Genomic DNA, 18,471 nt, shown 5'->3' with positions numbered 1-18,471 from the left:
TGCTGGGAAAATGGGCTAGCCATATGTAGAAAGCTGAAACTGGATCCCTTCCTTACACCTTATACAAAAATCAATTCAAGATGTATTAAAGACTTAAACATTAGACCTAAAACCATAAAAACCCTAGAAGAAAACCTAGGCATTACCATTCAGGACATAGGCACGGGCAAGGACTTCATGTCTAAAACACCAAAAGCAATGGCAACAAAAGCCAAAATTGACAAATGGGATCTAATTAAACTCAAGAGCTTCTGCACAGCAAAAGAAACTACCATCAGAGTGAACAGGTAACCTACAAAATAGGAGAAAATTTTCGCAACCTACTCATCTGACAAAGGGCTAATATCCAGAATCTACAATGAACTCAAACAAATTTACAAGAAAAAAACAAACAACCCCATCAAAAAGTGGGCGAAGGACATGAACAGACACTTCTCAGAAGAAGACATTTATGCAGCCAAAAAACACATGAAAAAATGCTCACCATCACTGGCCATCAGAGAAATGCAAATCAAAACCATAATGAGATACCATCTCACACCAGTTAGAATAGCAATGATTAAAAAATCAGGAAACAACAGGTGCTGGAGAGGATGTGGAGAAATAGGAACACTTTTACACTGTTGGTGGGACTGTAAACTAGTTCAACCATTGTGGAAGTCAGTGTGGCGATTCCTCAGGGATCTAGAACTAGAAATACCATTTGACCCAGCCATCCCATTACTGGGTATATACCCAAAGGACTAGAAATCATGCTGCTATAAAGACACATGCACACGTATGTTTATTGTGGCATTATTCACAATAGCAAAGACTTGGAACCAACCCAAATGTCCAACAGTGATAGACTGGATTAAGAAAATGTGGCACATATACACCATAGAATACTATGCAGCCACAAAAAATGATGAGTTCATGTCCTTTGTAGGGACATGGATGAAAGTGGAAATCATCATTCTTAGTAAACTATCACAAGAACAAAAAACCAAACACTGCATATTCTCACTCATAGGTGGGAATTGAACAATGAGAACACATGGACACAGGAAGGGGAACATCACACTCTGGGGACTGTTGTGGGGTGGGGGGAGGGGGGAGGGATAGCATTGGGAGATATTCCTAATGCTAGATGACGAGTTAGTGGGTGCAGCGTACCAGCATGGCACATGTATACATATGTAACTAACCTCCACATTGTGCACATGTACCCTAAAACTTAAAGTATAATAATAATAAATTTAAAAAAAAAAGAAAGAAAGGCGTTTGGGTGCAGTGGCTCAGGCTTATAATCCCATATACCAGGGAGGCTGAAGAGAGAGGATCCCTTGAGCCCAGAAATTGGAGGCTGCTATGAGTCTTGTTCATGCCACTGCACTTCAGCCTGGGTGACAGAGTGAGACTCCAACTCAGAAAAAAGAAAAAAAAAAAAAAAAAAAGGGGGGGGATAGACTTAGGAGAAATCTCATCTAGCCAGGAATAGGAAACAGAAAACCTGCTTATTCCATCTTTGGGTAGATTGTGAGAAGGAGAAGGTGGTGACATGTATGCAATGTTATTTTCCTTCTCCTTTTCACCCTGCCCTCCAGTCTCTGAATGGTGAAACACAGGAGTTTTTCATCTGAGTCCCTGTTTAAGACATTGAGGACATTTTCTTTGTGTGTGGGGTGGGGTGGGGTGGGAGGGGGGTGGTTATGCCAACCTGGACAAGCTAGTCAGTGTACAAACAGTAGCTAGATAGGCAGACAGAGGCCAGAGTTTAGCTCCTGGGAGTCTACCCTCAATGTCACATTATATGGAAGATGTACAGATGTTCTCACAAATTCTATGCATGAATGTGGAAGAGATGTGGACGTGCAAGGTGCGACTTTAGTAGGCTTTGAGTTAGGTCTGTATGGAAACGCTCAGTGTTACAAGGAGAAATTGGGAATGGACAAATGTTGCAGAGAGACTTCCAGGGTATAACTAGTGCCAGCAGGAGCTGAAGCCATCCTGAGTCAACAGGGAAGACCACAGTATCTAGACCAGGCTGAAAGAACATGTCACAAGTTCACTCTCTGAAGACCTTAACATCATAAGTGTGCAGGTAGAACAGTGGTCAGAGGACCACAGAAAGCATCATCAGAAGCCAGCAAGAACCTGGAGAGCAGAAATAACTACACTTGCGTTTAAGATCCTATTCCTACATTATTATGTGCAAAAAGTGAGCAGCTCTGCAGTATATTCAGACACCATCTTGGATTGCAAAAGGTGGGGAGGGAGGAGCTGAATATCTAAGCACTTACTAAAAGGTGGACTGTTTAAACCAGAAAATATTGATACCTTGTTAATTGAAATGTTTACATCTTTTCTCTGAGCATCTGGATAGTGGATTTTGGCAAGGTTTAAATCAGCTATAAAAAAAATAAAGACACTTGTCCCTTTCTCATGTCTGTCATAGCAATCTTGGGAGAGAGGATAGCTGCTTTTCATTCTATTTGTTTCTGATAAATAGACTTGAAGACTTTCAAAGATTAGATTACTGTGTTATAATTATCTTAGGGTCCTTATACATGTTCAAATTTTTAATTCTATTTGATATCATGATACAATATAATTATAGGTTTCTTCCTGCTCTTATTCCCACAATCTTTTCTCTTTCTCCTTCAGAGAACACATCTCAGAAAGTAGACTCAAAGATACAATTAACATGAACCAAAATGTTTTCCTGAGAGTCAGATAATTTACATCCTAACAACTTCCAAAATGATACATTTGTCACAGTGAATTTTGTATTTACTTCTCGGTGTATATATAGCTTTAGCTGGAACAAGAAAAACCTCCATGGAGCTTATAGTTTACTGCAGTATTCAAATAGTATTAAATATTTTGAAGGATATAAAGACAAACAGATATATTTTACCAGTGCAGGATGGGACCTCCCTCCCTGCTTTTTAGGTTTCAGTTATCAAATCTGGTGATATCCAATAAAACTCTTAATAACCTGTGAAGTGATATGCCAATTGCTGTAAATAAAGACAAACACAAATCCATCGCCACACATTTTTCTGGGGTGTTATTAACATGTACTGCTATTGTAAAAAATGTCAACTAGAATCTCTCTCCTGAGATCAACTGCAATATAGTGCCCAATGTGGGCTGGCAATCTATCCCAACTCACTTGGGATAGTCTGAATTTATGTCAATTGCTATTAATAACTACGCACAAGCATTCATTTCACTTTAAAATATACTCATTTGAATGGTAGATAAATTATGTAGTCACTCCACCAATTGGCATTTCCTCTTAAAGTTGCACAGAAACTTCAAATTCAGCACAGTCTATTTTATCCCTTTCTCTCAAATCCTGTCAAGTAGGTTGTTGCTCACTTGTATCCTAGTCCTTTTAATGGCTCCACCCTCCTGTAAGGCATCCACACTTTTCTCACACTGCTTCTTCTGCTTTACCTCCCTTCCCATGCCATTAACAGGCAGCTTGCCCTGTTTATCTTTCTTTAATTTACCCCCTAGAGGAGTAATTTTTCCATTTCTACAGTTACATCCCCGGCCTAAGACTTCAACATATCTGCTCAAGGTTATTCTAATGGGTTTTTAATGGAGATTCTTTATCCTAGCCTTTTTATTTATTAAAAACTGAGCTCTAATGCTGCTAGAGTAATCTTAATGGAATATAAATGTATCATCTAAAGTCATTGTTAAAGGCTTTCTTTTTTTCTCATAGTTTTAAGAATACCATCCAATATCCTGTAGTATTTAACAACTTCTAAAATATAGCTCAACCTATCTTTCTAGACATACATTAATATATAGACAGGTTTCCTCCAAAAATACCAGAAACTATCTTTCCAGAGAGTGTAAGATAGGAGAACATTTGAGAGATTTTGCTCAGTCTTTAGTTGGGCAATCATAATTTCTATTAATTAAAAAAGATTTTGCCTTAGAAATTTCTAGTCTCAAATTCTCATCAAGAATTGAAGTTTCTCATGCCTAGCGTGCTGCACAGAAGCAGAAAAATTTCATTTAAGTCAAAGACCCCTGTAGGCCAGGATCATAGATAACTCAGTGGTATTAAATTGATAATGCAATGATCAAAGCATCCTTCACTTTCATATTTGCATTTGACAAAATTTAAAAATCTCCACAGCCTCTGTGTTCTCAGGGTTGGCACTGCAGGTTGCAAGGAAGAGAATATACATTGGGAAAAGGAGGTTAAAAAAGAGACCTCTGGGCCATGACACTTGAAAGAGTTTGAAGGTATACCAGGCATGAGGTGGCATCTACCCAGGGGGACCAAAAAAGCCTTTTAAGCCCCACCCATCTTTCTGAGGCTAATCTCCCCCTCCACCAACCAACTTTATTCAGTAGCCTCTGCCTATATTCTTCTTGCTAAGCCAGGGCATAGCATACTATCTTGGCAACTATTTCAGCCCCATGATACAAGGGGCATATAAATCCCCATTAGAAAAAAAGAAATAGTGCCTGAGTCCAGCTGATGGGTGGATGGAGGCCTCTAGGTCAATTCAATATATTATTGTGCAGAAACAAATAATTGATATTAATGTGACTTATTGTGATTCTACTGTACATATTCATAAAGAATCAAAGGAGATAGTTCTGTTCAGGGACTGTGCATGTGGAGAGGTGATCCTTGCTCTCGTTCATGCAGTCTAACAAAACAATAGAGAATCCCATAAGAAAAAGGAAAGAACAACTTTTTTTGAAGACTTGGTAGCTCCTGAGTCTTCAAAGGTTATTTTTCAGTTATAGCAGTGCCGCCAGCCTGATGTAGGTACGATGTGTTATCTGTCCATTTCCTTCCTTCCTTTCTTTCTTCTTTCCTTCCTTCCTTCTCATTCTTCCTTCCTTCTCTCTTTCTCTTTCTTTTTCTTTCTTCTTTGTTTTTCTTTTCTTTCTTCTTCCTTTTTCTTTCTCTTTCTTCTCCTTCCTTCCTTCCCTCCTTCCTTCCTTTCTCTCTCTCTCCCTTCCTTCCTTCCTACCTTTCTTTCTTCTTTCTTTCACCTGCCTTGCAAATGCCTTGTTGCTTTCTGTCTTAATATCTCCACACAGAATTGATGACTAGCAAAGAAATGGCCCAGTCGGCCTTGCTTAGTCAAGTGAACATGGTATACCCAATTACAAGGTCCTAGTGCCATCTTAGTTTCACACAAAGGAGTGTCAACTACCTCCTTGTGGGAAATCTTATCTCCTTCTCCCACAGGAAATGAAGCCCCTGGCTGTGTTAAGCCCTCAGTTCACATAGATTCCCCTAAATATGTGGACAGACATGGTTTACTGAAGTTTGGCTAAGTTAAAAACCCAATTTTGTCCACTGGGCTGGTGTACTGTCCACATTCAGTGACAGCTATGCAGAATTGAAAATTGAGGTAAGCACTCAATTCAGTGGGCAGAACTTAATTTCACGCTCATAGCTCTAGCCAATGCTCTCCTTTACAAGACTGGTTATACTATTTTTGCTCACTTTTGAGCAGGAAGATTATAGGCTAGAAGGTAAAAGACATCCCTCTGTGGGGCCCCAAATGGTGGAAGCAATTGTACCACTGATCAGATTGCCTGGCCAACTAATGTAAGATCCTCATGGTATGATTCATTTTCTGAGAAGTTGCACTCCTGATACAGACACATGTTATACTTGACTCCTGTCCAGAGTTACTCCATTTGTCTCATGGTAAAGGAGGCCACAGTGCATGGGGCATGTCACCTACAGACATCTGGAATTGCTGAGCATTGGGATAACCTCATGAAAAGTCAACTCAAAGATATTTCTAATTCTACCTCTTTCATCTCCTCTTGGTTCATATATTTTAATAAGATAGTTTGGTCACTAAATATGGCTGTCCTCCCTAAAAAGTATCAACATCTCTTGGCTGTTTTCTGAAAAATAGAACAAAAGAGCCTGTGGTAGGGGACACATAAATCTATTTTAAATTTTGGAATTTTGTGTTGACAATTCTTGGATTGTCAACCTCAGGCCAGCTTGGTTTTATACATTTTGCATGGCAGCATGAACAAAAGGAGCCTGGAAGATTCTAATTTAGTTCTAATTCATTCATATGGATTAAAAATGCTCTTGTCCTTCTTGTTCCTGACTCTTTCAGATGAAAAATCTCGGTGCAAATAGGAGGTAATTAGAGGAAAAGTGAAATTATCAGTACTAAAAAGGAACACACCAATTTTGTGATGGTGGAGGGAGAGCAACAACTTTAGTACCTGAGGTTAGATCCAAGGGGTTAAAAGGGGACTGGGATGGACATCACTGCCTAATCAAACTGCAACTCCATCTGCCAGTGTGACTTGCTGCTGGGATTGTAGTCTGTCCATGTGCCACAAAAACAGAAAATTGCGTGTGAACATAGCTGGTTTTAAACTTTTCTGCTCTTCCTAAAACAATAACTGACAGTGAAGTCTGCAACCTCCTGGTGATACTGCCTATGTTTTTTCACCAATCCAGTGTGATGGTGGTCCAAATCACATTTTGCAACAAATCCCAGTTACTTGTGCTCCTTTTTGTTCTGTGTTTCTATGTGGGTGAATTGGCAGCCACAGAATCACTCCCTTAAACAGGGATTCTTTGTGGCCAATTTATTGTCCTCTTAATCGTTGTCAGTGACACCAAAGTATGGCAGGTTAACCTAAATTTCTTTGCACAGGTCACGATTGATATAGTCTGGGTTTAAACGATGTCTTGGCTATCTAAGATGAGACCTCCTGATCCCTTCTGAAATTTATTCACAGTTGGCTAAGTCTAGCTTCCTTGCGGGTGGCGCATAATTGCAGGCAAAACTACAGGTTGGCCTCATCATGATGGATGGAATTCAGTTGAGAGTAGCCTTAATTAAATGCTATCAGAAATATTTAGTCCTAGCCTCTGTCAGTCAGATTAATTAGAATGGCCAATGGAGTGGCATAATCCTTGGTTTTTGTTTTCAGCCAAGAACACACTAGGAAGGCATAGGAATATATTATTGAGAAAGGAAATCCTCCAAAGTTCCTGAACATCCCTCAAAATTGTTCCCTGCACCCCAACCCTTGGAAATGGCCCAAGAAAACAGTCATCAGGACCTTGCATTCCTCCAGTGTCCCCTCTAAACTTATTTTATAACAGAGTGCTTCCAATGAGATGCCTCCTTGTGAATAGCTTTTGCCAGCGCTCCCTAGAGGGAAGATTAAACAGCGAGTTTCAGATCGCAAATCTCTAGCAGGTATTGACAATGTGCCATCATATGTGTTCTTCGTCATTAGGGAGCCAAGATCCTGCCTTACCCAACATGATCTGGATCTCAGGACTGAGGAGTGGGGGTCTTCCTTGGGTGTTCTGTCTCACCTCTAGGAGTAGTGTCTATTATATACTGTGATGCATTTAACATATCTGCTATTGTATTATATATTTCATCTGCTATTATATTTGTTGGAGTTTTCTTGACCTTTTACTAGTCAATTCCACCTTATTCTGATCCCTTGACGTATATAATAATAGGATTATCAAGGAACCAGCATGAGGTCAAACTTGATTCTGATATCTTTGTTTTAAAATGCTATGCTACCCAAAGATGAATATCAGGTGTGCTATGTGGATTGTGTTGAAAAGTAATTAATAGTGAAGTATTTCTACTAAATGCTTTTTCAACCAAGTAGTAATCATTTTTACAGGAACTTAATAATTTTCTGCATAGGTTTGCAGTAGTTTCACTTTTCATTTGCTATTTCTATATTTAGTAACTTTTCAAATTTCTACAACAGTTGATATTGTTTTTGATAATCAAAGAAGCTTAAATATGTTAATATCACTGAAAAAATTGACCTAGCCAACAAATTGTAATGTAGCTTAAAAATAAGGCCTAAGTTTTTTGAGCATCCTTTATGTGATGATAGTTTAGCTATCAAATTTCCCCCTCAATGTTATATATAATTATGTATGTATAATTTATGGTAAACATAGTGAGCAGACAGAATTATCTAGATTTTTAAATTTTTGTCATTTTTCTCCTGAATAGAAAATAAAATTGGGCCTATTGTTTATAATTTTATTCATTATAAGTCTACTTTCATAGAACAAAGGTGCTAATGGGTGCCTCAGGGAGCATTGCTCTGGAAATGAACATATTTAATATTCTAATTAATGATCTGGAAGAGAGAAAAACCTGGCCTTTAATAAAATAGGTAGTATGACTAATTTAAAAGGTGCTAAACATACCATCAGGGACATTTAAGTCATAAAAAATAACTTAGAAAAAACATAAATAATTGACACAAATTCATATTTTGCACAAAAATCTCAGGGCAGCCTAACTAAAAAGAAAACAACATTCCCACACTAGCAAAAGTAACAATAAAATAAGATTAGGAAAGAAATTGTATTCATGATAGAAGATGCTTTGATTCAATGCTAACATTTTTACTGTTTTTGAGTATTTGCATTTATATGTTTGCATAAATAAACAACTCTTTTGTTTTTGGAAGCTTGGTTTTCTTTCTTATAACAAAATAGAAATGATTTTATATTTATTCTTGCAGCAACTTTACTAATTTATTTAGTAAGCTCATCCCCCCTGTACTCATCAGCAGTGTCTGAGTATTCTAATTCCCCATATCCTCCAAAACTTTAATATTATCAAAATTCTTAAAGTTTTGTTAGTATAATAGGAGAAAATGAAAATATCTTATGGTTTTAGTTTTATTGTTTGTTTGTTTTGAGACGGAGTCTTGGTCTGTCGCCCAGGCTGGAGTGCAGTGGCGTGATCTCAGCTCACTGCAAGCTCTGCCTCCCAGGTTCACGCCGTTCTCCTGCCTCAGCCTCCCAAGTAGCTGGGACTACAGGCACCCACCACCACACCCGGCTAATTTTTTTGTATTTTTAGTAGAGACGGGTTTCACCATGTTAGCCAGGATGGTCTTGATCTCCTGACCTCATGATCCGCCCGCCTCGGCCTCTCAAAGCGCTGGGATTACAGGTGTGAGCCACCGCGCCCAGCCAGTTTTAGTTTTGTATTTCCTTGTTTATTAATGAGGTTGAGCATTTTTTTTCATGTCCTCACTAGCTATTTGCATCTGTAATTTTTCTATTTATATACTTTGCCTAATTTATGTTAGGTTTCTTTGTTCTATTATTAAAAACATATTTTGGGTGGGGTGCGGTGGCTCACGCCTGTAATCCCAGCACTTTGGGAGGCCGATGCTGGTGGATCACAAAGTCAGGAGTTTGAGACCAGCCTGGCCAACATGGTGAAACCCCATCTCTACTTAAGATACAAAAAATCAGCTGGGTGTGGTGATGTGTGCCTATAATCCCAGCTACTCAGGACGCTGAGGCAGGAGAGTTGCTTGAACCCAGGAGGCGGAAGTTGCAGTGAGCCAAGATCTCTCCATTGCACTCCAGCCTGGGTGACATGGCGACACTATATATATATATATATATATATATATATATATGTGTATATATATATATATATACGTATATATATATGTATATATGATATTGAGAATGCTAAATCATTGTCATGGGTGTTGTAAATACTGATTCTGATGTACAATGTATATTTTGATTTTGTTTATGAACCCTTTGACCATGCAATTGTAAAAGGCATAATTTTTAAACATATTTATTTCCTCTTAATTTTTTGTCTTTGCTTCAGAAGGTTTCCCTTATCCCAAAGTCAAACAAATATTCTCCTAAATTTTATTTTAGCCATAAAAATTAGATTCATAATACATCTGAAATATCCTTTTAGAGATATGACTTTAATATCTACAATAGCGAGAGACACAACAATGCTTCAGTGTGGCTTACTGGGAAGAATACCAACTTTTGTTGAGAGCCTATAGTCTTATTCCAGGCTCTACATTTCTACATTTGCTCCATGACCTTGAGGGGTATGTTTATTTCCTCAGGCCATAGTTTATTAGATTAAAAAAAAAAAAGGAATTAGGTCTATGTTATCTCAAGCAGAGCCTTCCCTAGGTTGTGTGGTGGTGCTTCAAGAACGTATTTATTTTGGCGCTCTTATCTACGTAAATAATTGGAATCACTCACATAAGTCTTTGGTCACTCACTTTAATTAGTCTGTTGGTATATATTCTATATACCTAATCTCCTGAGATTCTTCAAAAGCAATACGATGCTGGCCCATGGGAAAAATCTGTCATGGGTGTGCACTGCATTCCAGAGCTTTTTGGGGGCATCTGGTCAACCCCATATAGTGGTAGGATAGACTCGAGTGTTCCCTGAAAGAGAGAAATGGGATCTCCATTCCTGTGGATTCTGGTCCAGACTCAGGGTTTCATGCCAGAATGGCCCTGCTACTTCTTGGTGCCAGAGGGAGACAGGACATTTTGAAGGGAGCATGTCAAAGTAGACTTCCCACCTTGCACATGTCTAAAGGCTTTTCTGATGTCAAAGTTTTCTTTGACATCTCTATAATGCCAGAATGAGGACATTCAAATGAGGAGATAAATGGACATGATGTTATTCTTTCATTTGAAAGCTCCACTTCGATTAAAATAGAGACTGTATATACAGTTTTGTGTCCTTTCTGGTGTGGGTGGAAGGAAAAGATTATGAATTCCACTCTTCAGAAGAAAGTGGAGTTCACTAGGTCGTGGGGGCTGGAGGCTGCAGGACAGCTAGAGGACTGGTAAATCTAGAGGGTCTGCCAGTTATAAAGAAATCAGGCACACATGATTTTGTGCTAGGAACTCAGAGAATGAAACTACAAACCCTAAAGGGAGGAATCTGCACTTAAAAATGTTGATGATAGGATTTCACAAAATAGATTCAGTTTATACACATTGGATGTTTTCTGAAAACAAATAACTGAAATGATGTAAAGATAAATTTGGAGTTAAGAGGCTTTTCTGGCTTGACTCTGATATTCATATAGAAGCTTCTGACTAACTTCAAGGTGCCTTTCAATATTGTCATCTGTGTGAAGTTTGCTATGTTTGTTGTCTGTTTTTGCATTCGTATTCTGTTTCCAAATATATTACTGGATCTCGCATTGTTAGTTATCCCCTTGGACTTATGTACCCTAAACAAAATTCTTATATAAATGTCCCTAGTAATCACAGTAATTCCCTCCCCATTAAAAAAAAAATGTACTTTCAAAAAACATATAAAATTGTGAATGTTGAGTTGGTGTGACAGAGCCGAAGAGCTTTTTCTGTGAAAACTTCAAAACCACATTCTGCTAGTTTTTTTTTTTTTTTCTCTTTCTACCTATTGTTTCATTTTAAGGAACTGACCTGCTATTTTTATTCACTTTCATAGATATTTTTAAAATTAGGATACTTTCCACCCTCACCAATCTCACTCCAAAATCCAATTAACTTGAATAACATGCTTATTTACCAACTGAGATACATCACTTAGGTGGTGCGGGAAGATAGATTTACAGGTAAAGTGCCAAAAATATGATGGGTATTTGATCAAGTGCCAAGGTTTCTTTGCTGAGAATAATGCAATTGAACATATATTTTATTAAAAATAATCAATTGACTTTTGAATGATCCTTCTCTCACACAAAGAATCACACTAACCTCTGAGCCATACACATTATTGTCTTGACAAGAACAGACTCACAGCTGACGATGAACTCACTTGTAACAGTGAATACTGTAGCTTTAAAACCTTCCTTTTTTTTTTTTCTTTTGTAAATATTCGCTAAGTATTTGATGGGGAAGAGGTGAGTCTTTGAAAGTGGTACTTAGAACCATCTCACTTATGGCAGCAAGGTGGTTATTCAGGTGGCTTCGTGGATACCACACCTTTAAACAGAATACATGGGTAGAGATTCCAACAAAATTCTGAAGCCTGATAGCATATTTATTAGTTTTCAGCAATGTATTGATCTACCCATATCTATTACAGTACATCATCTCTTCCATGATTCCCCTGTTCCAATGGCTTCTCTTATTTATTCCCTCTCCACTCAAGAGTACTCGACACGCATAACCTACCTTTTGAAACATTCTGGAATAGTACCTCCCCTTGCTGGTCTTTTTTGTTATTTGTCCATGAGTGTTGCAGGTCCTGCCTTTCTTTTCCGTTCTGACCCCCAAGTTCTACTGCTTCAATGTTAATTATAGTTTTGGCTCTTCAGTAGGCTAACTCACCACTCATAACAATAGCTATCACTGGTCGGACGCGGTGGCTCACACCTATAATCCCAGTACTTTGGGAGGCCGAGGCAGGCGGATCATGAGATCAGGAGATCGAGACCATCCTGGCTAACAGGTGAAACCCCGTCTCTACTGAAAAAAAAATTTTTTTTAGCCTGGCTTGGTGGCGGGCGCCTGTAGTCCCAGCTACTCGGGAGGCTGAGGCAGGAGAACGGCGGTGAACTCGGGAGGCGGAGCTTGCAGTGATCCGAGATCGCACCACTGCACTCCAGCCTGGGCGACAAAGTGAGAGTCAGTCTCAAAAAAAAAAAAAAAAGTTATCACTTATTGGACGTATAAGTTGACAGTCATAGTACATTAAATTATACGATCTTTACAACTCTAGGAAAATGCTATCTTTGTTATTTCTGTTTTACAAATGTGTGTTAAGAGAGGCACAGAAGGGTATGTTCCTCATGCAATATTACATATCTGCTAAGAGGTGAAGCAGGGATTTAGAAGCACATGCTCTGACTCCAGAATCTGGGTTTAATCATTTTGCTAATAGAGATAGAGATATGTGGCCTTGGGCCAGCGTGGAGAAGGAATATCTTTCAAAGAGACCTCATAGGTATATGATAGGAGAGTCTGCATTCCAGGCACTTTGTAATATCAGTGCAACTCCTGCTCTAAATGGATTTTCAGCTAGGGATTCATTATGCACAGGCCCGGTCCTATATACTTTGGTCATTGTTGGGTGCCAGACTTTTAAGCTGATAAGGAAAATAATAAAAATACATTGGGTATTTATTAATAATATATGTAAATATAGTCTGTAGAAAAGTTTTATTGTACCCACTTCAATAAATTTCTGTAAGTCTTTGAATTGATGCTCATTCATCAGTTAAAACTAACATATTTCAAATTGCTATTAACCATCTTGAAAATAATAATAATATTGGTCAATGAATTGAACTTTCAAATGAGTAATGGTTTTATATTTATTATCTTCCTCATATTATTTTTTAACATTTTTTCATTGTCATGTTTTTCTTCTAAATGTTATAGAAATTAAAATCTCATGAGAGCCCTACTCATCCAATAAGAGTGTCGGTAACATTAGGCCTTGTAGCTAGCATGTATGTTAGCACTGAGTGCCTGTAGCTCATTAACGGGCATTCTGATTCAGAGATTTTTAGTGTAAGAACAACCCCTAACATCACCTAGGCTGCCTGGGAAAGGACAGCCTACTTTACAGAGGTTAGTTATGACAAGGTTGGCCTCATGAAATGTAAATAAAGCTATTGTCTACATTTTATCTATTCCTTTTGCATTTGGGCACTTACACATCTTTAAGAGACTTGTTAGGTATATCTTTTCACACACCATCAAGTAGGATTATGGCAATCAAGATATAAATCTTCGATGAAGCAATTTTATAAATTGCTTTATGGCAGTTGGGATTCGCAGTGTTGGATTATGCATTCACACATAAGCTGGCAGAAATAAGCCCAGGGAAGGAAAAGTGGTAATTCCTAGATCTGCTGACAAGCTTGAAGTTTATATGTCTCCTATGGACTCAATGGCGAAGTAAACTTGATCTTTTTTATTTCAAGCTGGACAATCAGGCTACAAATTGGGAGATTAACAGTACACATTTATTAGTCTATTATCATCTATTATACACAAGGCTTTTCATTACACAATGTCTATTATACACAGGCTTTCCATTACACAACGAGAAATGCTTAAAAATGAAATAGTTGTAAGTCCCTTTTTTGTCTTTCCTGTAACAATGTCTTTAGCTACCCAATGGCATAGGGAGAAGTTGGTAGACAACACAACTTTATCATCCCTACAGCTGGAGCATCCGAGTTGAGTATTTTTTGTCCTCTGCAATTGTCTGTATGTAGATACATCCCACTGTCTTGTAGTCCACTCTGAGAGATTTCTTCCCACACTGTATCATGGAAAAATTAGACAAAATTTCTGGGAGATTGCTATTTCCTTCAGTTTCCAGTGTTGATGTGAGTTTCCATTCCTCCAAGTCTCCTCTCACCTGCACTTTTATATTAGGCTGTTCATCTTAAAAGAACATCAGAATGTTTGAGAGGTTTGATAAGTGTGCTTGTTTATGTTTCTCCATTTTAGGAAAGTGTCTTTTCCCCTTAGTGTCTACTAATTCTTCAAAGTGTCACCACTACTGAGAATCTTTCTCTTGTATTTCTTTCTGAGTCTATGAGTCTGTGTATCATTTTATTTTATGATCATTCATTTATGTATTTATCTTCTGCCATCAAGCTGAGAGCTCTTCCAGTGGATGAATTTTGTCATATTCATCTTGCAGGCACAGTGGAATATCAAAATATTTTGCTGAATAAATGACCAAATAAATGATAAGCTCATTACAAAAATTAGAAGAAGAGATATTGTATTCTTCAGATGACACTTCTAGTCATTTCCAATGAGTGTTAAAAAACAGCTATATAATATTTTGTATGAAGCAAAACAACACAAGTTACTTTATTTCAGTATATGACTTAGTGGTTAATTTTTATTCCATCTACTTGTTTTAAAACATATTTCACTTAGAAGAAAGCATTTGTGTAAAACCTCTGGACAAAAAACGTACTACCCTAATATGCATTATGTATTTATTATTAAAAACTTCTTTGTAAACAACAGTATTAAATGTAAAATGGAAATGGAAGTCTGTCCTTCTCCAATATTAAATGCCAGTCAAATATCACAAGAAAATTACTGAACACTTATCAAATGACATGAAGCTGAGAGAAACCCAGTTTTCTCTATATACTGTCCTTGTGCCCACTTCTACAGTAATTTATATTATGCCTTACAATGTTTAAAGGGTTGGACAGACTTTGGCACAGGGAGAAGAGCCAAAGGCTTTTTATTTTCCCCTGAGAAAAAATAATATGAGGTAAAGCTAGAGTGGTTAGTGGGCCTTACAGTTAGTCAACATTAAACCCATTTACAGGATCTAAGGGGAAAAACATCTTAAATTTTTCAAAACTTTTTTATGCTTGAGGATCTTCACATTTCTCACCATCTAATTCTGAATCTCATTGCATTATCTGTTAATCATTTTAGAACTGCACATTAGTAGATGAAGGTAGAACTTCCAGTAACACAGTACTTACTTTTAACCAAAGCTAAGTTCCCCCTAATGCCCAATAACAGGATAGGAATTTTGATAAGGGTAATAGGGCATACAGTGTTAAGTGTGAAAACATGCCAGCCTGGGCAAGGAAGTAGGATTTACTGGGTAAAACTAAACAAAAATGCATCAGGAAAAGGAAGGGCAGATGAAGAAGTTCATATAACAGCAAAAACTGATTTTGGTTAATCTGACTATAGGGCCTTAGATATGGTGGTAAATAAGCTGAACAATAAATGTAACATTCAGAGTTTCTCAAGTAACTGTCAGAGAACTAGCTACATTTGAACAATTGATTCCTGCTGAAAACGCACATTTTTGGTTTCCGCCTATTTTTTCCTAGAGTAAAACGTCATATAAACATAAATATTATGTTCTTCTCTTATAGGTTACATACAGAATTACTGTATCTCAGGATCTAGTTGAAAAAAATCTCAGAATAATTACATATGAAAACTAAAAAGAAACTTAGGTAAATGTTGAACACTTTTTTTGGTTTCAAATAAGGAAATGACACAGAAGCATTAAAGTGACTTGCCAAGTATTATTTATGTAAAAAATATTAAAATACTTGCCAAGTATTATTTATGTAAAAATTGTTGAAAAATATTATGTAAAAAATGTTTACGAGTCATGATGGAATTATATTCAAATATAAATAAATGTTTTGAGTATTCATCAATAAACCATGCGCTGCGCACTTAGTCTCTGAGAATACAGCATTTAATAAGGTAAAGATCCTGCCCTTGTAGACTATCATAGTTAGCTGCTTATCATTAACAGGAATGGAATCAGACACATATAAATGACAAGGAATGTGGTACAAAGGAAGTATGTGTCGACTTTGTACTAACTCCTTCTTTCTCGTCAAATCCATTATGATAAATCTGAAATTTGGGCTAGATATGTTTAAGACTATTTATTGGGCCTGAATGGTGTATATCTGCTTTTTCTTGGGATTACCTTATCTTTCCATGAAGTGGGATAAAAATGTAGGCCAGAGACAGGTTTTCTTGGAGCTGCTTTGTCTCAAAAACTATTTCAGATTTTCAGATTCTTTACAATATAAGAAGCAATAGAAAAGTCTAGGACTCAATCTACTGTTCAAAAATAAGATGGCCATTCAAAATTGTTAAACAGTTTTAGCCAAAATAAATAAAAATAAAAGAAAATTTATAAGCACAACTAGATAGATGCCAGTTTCTTTTTTAAAACGTTGTGTTATGTTGTTATTATGTTATGTTGTTATATTATGTTTTTTATGTTATGTCTATGTTATATGTTATAGTTTATGTTATGTTATGTTAAATTAGGTTATGTTATTTTTTTCCCTACCAACTTTTATTTTTTAGGTTCAAGAGGTACATGTGCAGGTTTGTTACATGGGTAAATTATGTGTTGCTGGCATTTTGTGTACAAATTATTTTTTCACCCAGGCAGTGAGCATAGAACCTGATAGGTAATTTGATGATCTTCACTTTCTGCCAAGCCTCCCACCTCAAGTGGGCCAGTGTCTATTGTTCCCTTCTGTGTCATATGTACTCCATGTTTAGCTCCCACTTATAAGGGAGAACACATGGTATATGGGTTTCTTTTCCTGAGGCCATTATCCTAAGGGAAGTAGCCAGTTTGTATAGATAAAAATACATTCATTTTCATATGGGGGCAACATTTTATTAGAATTTTTTTAAAGGTAAACAGTTACTTAAAATTCAAAATATTAAATCTTAGTACAGAAGTTTTGTGAAATTGGTTTCAACTTGACAGATGAGAGTTGGAATCATCTGGAACCTCCTTCACAAACATATTTAGTGTCTTAGCTGGGGAGATGCAAAGGCTGGAGTCAGCTGAGACCACAGACCAAATGGTCTGCTCATTGCCTTTCCATTTGTCTTGGGCTTACTCACAGCATGATGGCCTCCTGGTAGTCACACATCTCATTTGGTGTTCCAGTGAACAATATGAACACTGCATATTTTTGTCTTTCTTATTTACGTGTCACCTCAGATGTTACATAGCATCATTTCTACCATAGTGTAAAAATATAATCACAAACTCACTCCGATTCAAGGTGAGGGAATCTGTAACCCAACTTTCTTTCAATTTTTTAAAAATTTTTACTTGAATTTTTGCAGCCATTTTTTTTAACCTTTCACCTTCTGACCACAAGTTATTTCTATTCGTTCCACATCCAAATTATGCTCACTCCATCTAAAAACCTCCAAAAGACCTCAGCCCATTATGGCACAAAATTCAATTTTGAGGTCCAGGATCTCTTCATCTAAATCAGGTCCAGGTTTAGTTGAGGTTCCTCAGGCATAGTTCTTGTCCAGTTTCTGTCAGTAGATCTGTGAAATAAAGGACCAAATTATATGTCATCCATGCTCAACATATAATGGTGGGAAGTGGAAATATAGTAGCTGCAGTTGAAGTTTCCATTCAAAAAGAGGGTGAGGTAGGAGGAATCTAGTTATCTTTGGTCCATAGATAATCTAAAATCTAGACAGATAAATATCAGTTTCTGTAATAATAATCCATTCATTTTCCTAAAGAGCATTCTTATTCTCTGGGATTTTGCTCTCTGTTGTTCTTGATCTGTCCTCTGATTCTACCCTCTCACAATTATCCTCTTTTCCATAAGTGATAATTTGGTTCTTTTAGCCTACTTCCTGCTCACAAAGATTTGGGGTCCAGAGGCTCTTTTCATTTTGCACTCTCTGTCTCCTTTATTTCAAGCTTTTGATGTTTCCACTAGCAAAATGATCAACAAGGTCTTTATGGCCGGGCACGGTGGCTCACGCCTGTCATCTCAGCAGTTTGGGAGGCCAAGGTGGGCAGATCACGAGGTCAGGAGATCGAGACCATCCTGGCTAACACAGTGAAACCCCGTCTCTACTAAAAAAGAAAAAAAAAATTAGCCAGGCATGGTAGCGGGTGCCTGTAGTCCCAGGTACTCGGGAGGCTGAGGCAGGAGAATGGCATGAACTCGGGAGGCAGAGCTTGCCGTAAGCCAAGATTGCACCACTGCACTCCAGCCTGGGCTACAGAGCAAGACTCCGTCTCAAAAAAAAAAAAAAAAAAAAAAAAAAAAAGTCTTTATGGGTCTACTATCAATTTTACTGGAGAATCAGTTGATTAAACAAAACTCCCTTGATATAGGGTGCCTCTTTATCTTGGGATCCTAA

At 37.5% G+C, this 18,471-nt stretch overlaps 1 long non-coding RNA gene across 1 annotated transcript in view; it reads right to left on the bottom strand.

Moving 5' to 3' along the window:
• Nucleotides 1-15,867: 15,867 nt before the first annotated feature.
• Nucleotides 15,868-18,471, bottom strand: part of LOC134731100 (uncharacterized) — a 368,226-nt gene continuing 365,622 nt past the window's right edge. Inside the window, exon 4 of the long non-coding RNA XR_010113186.1 lies at nt 15,868-17,634. This is a non-coding gene — a long non-coding RNA (uncharacterized LOC134731100). The remainder of the gene's footprint in view (nt 17,635-18,471) is intronic.

Source organism: Pan paniscus, chromosome 8 (genome assembly GCF_029289425.2).
Source record: "Pan paniscus chromosome 8, NHGRI_mPanPan1-v2.0_pri, whole genome shotgun sequence".
NCBI classification, from domain to species: Eukaryota; Metazoa; Chordata; class Mammalia; order Primates; family Hominidae; genus Pan; species Pan paniscus.
Note: the sequence above shows the minus strand (reverse complement) of the source record. Positions and strands in the feature narration are given on the sequence as shown.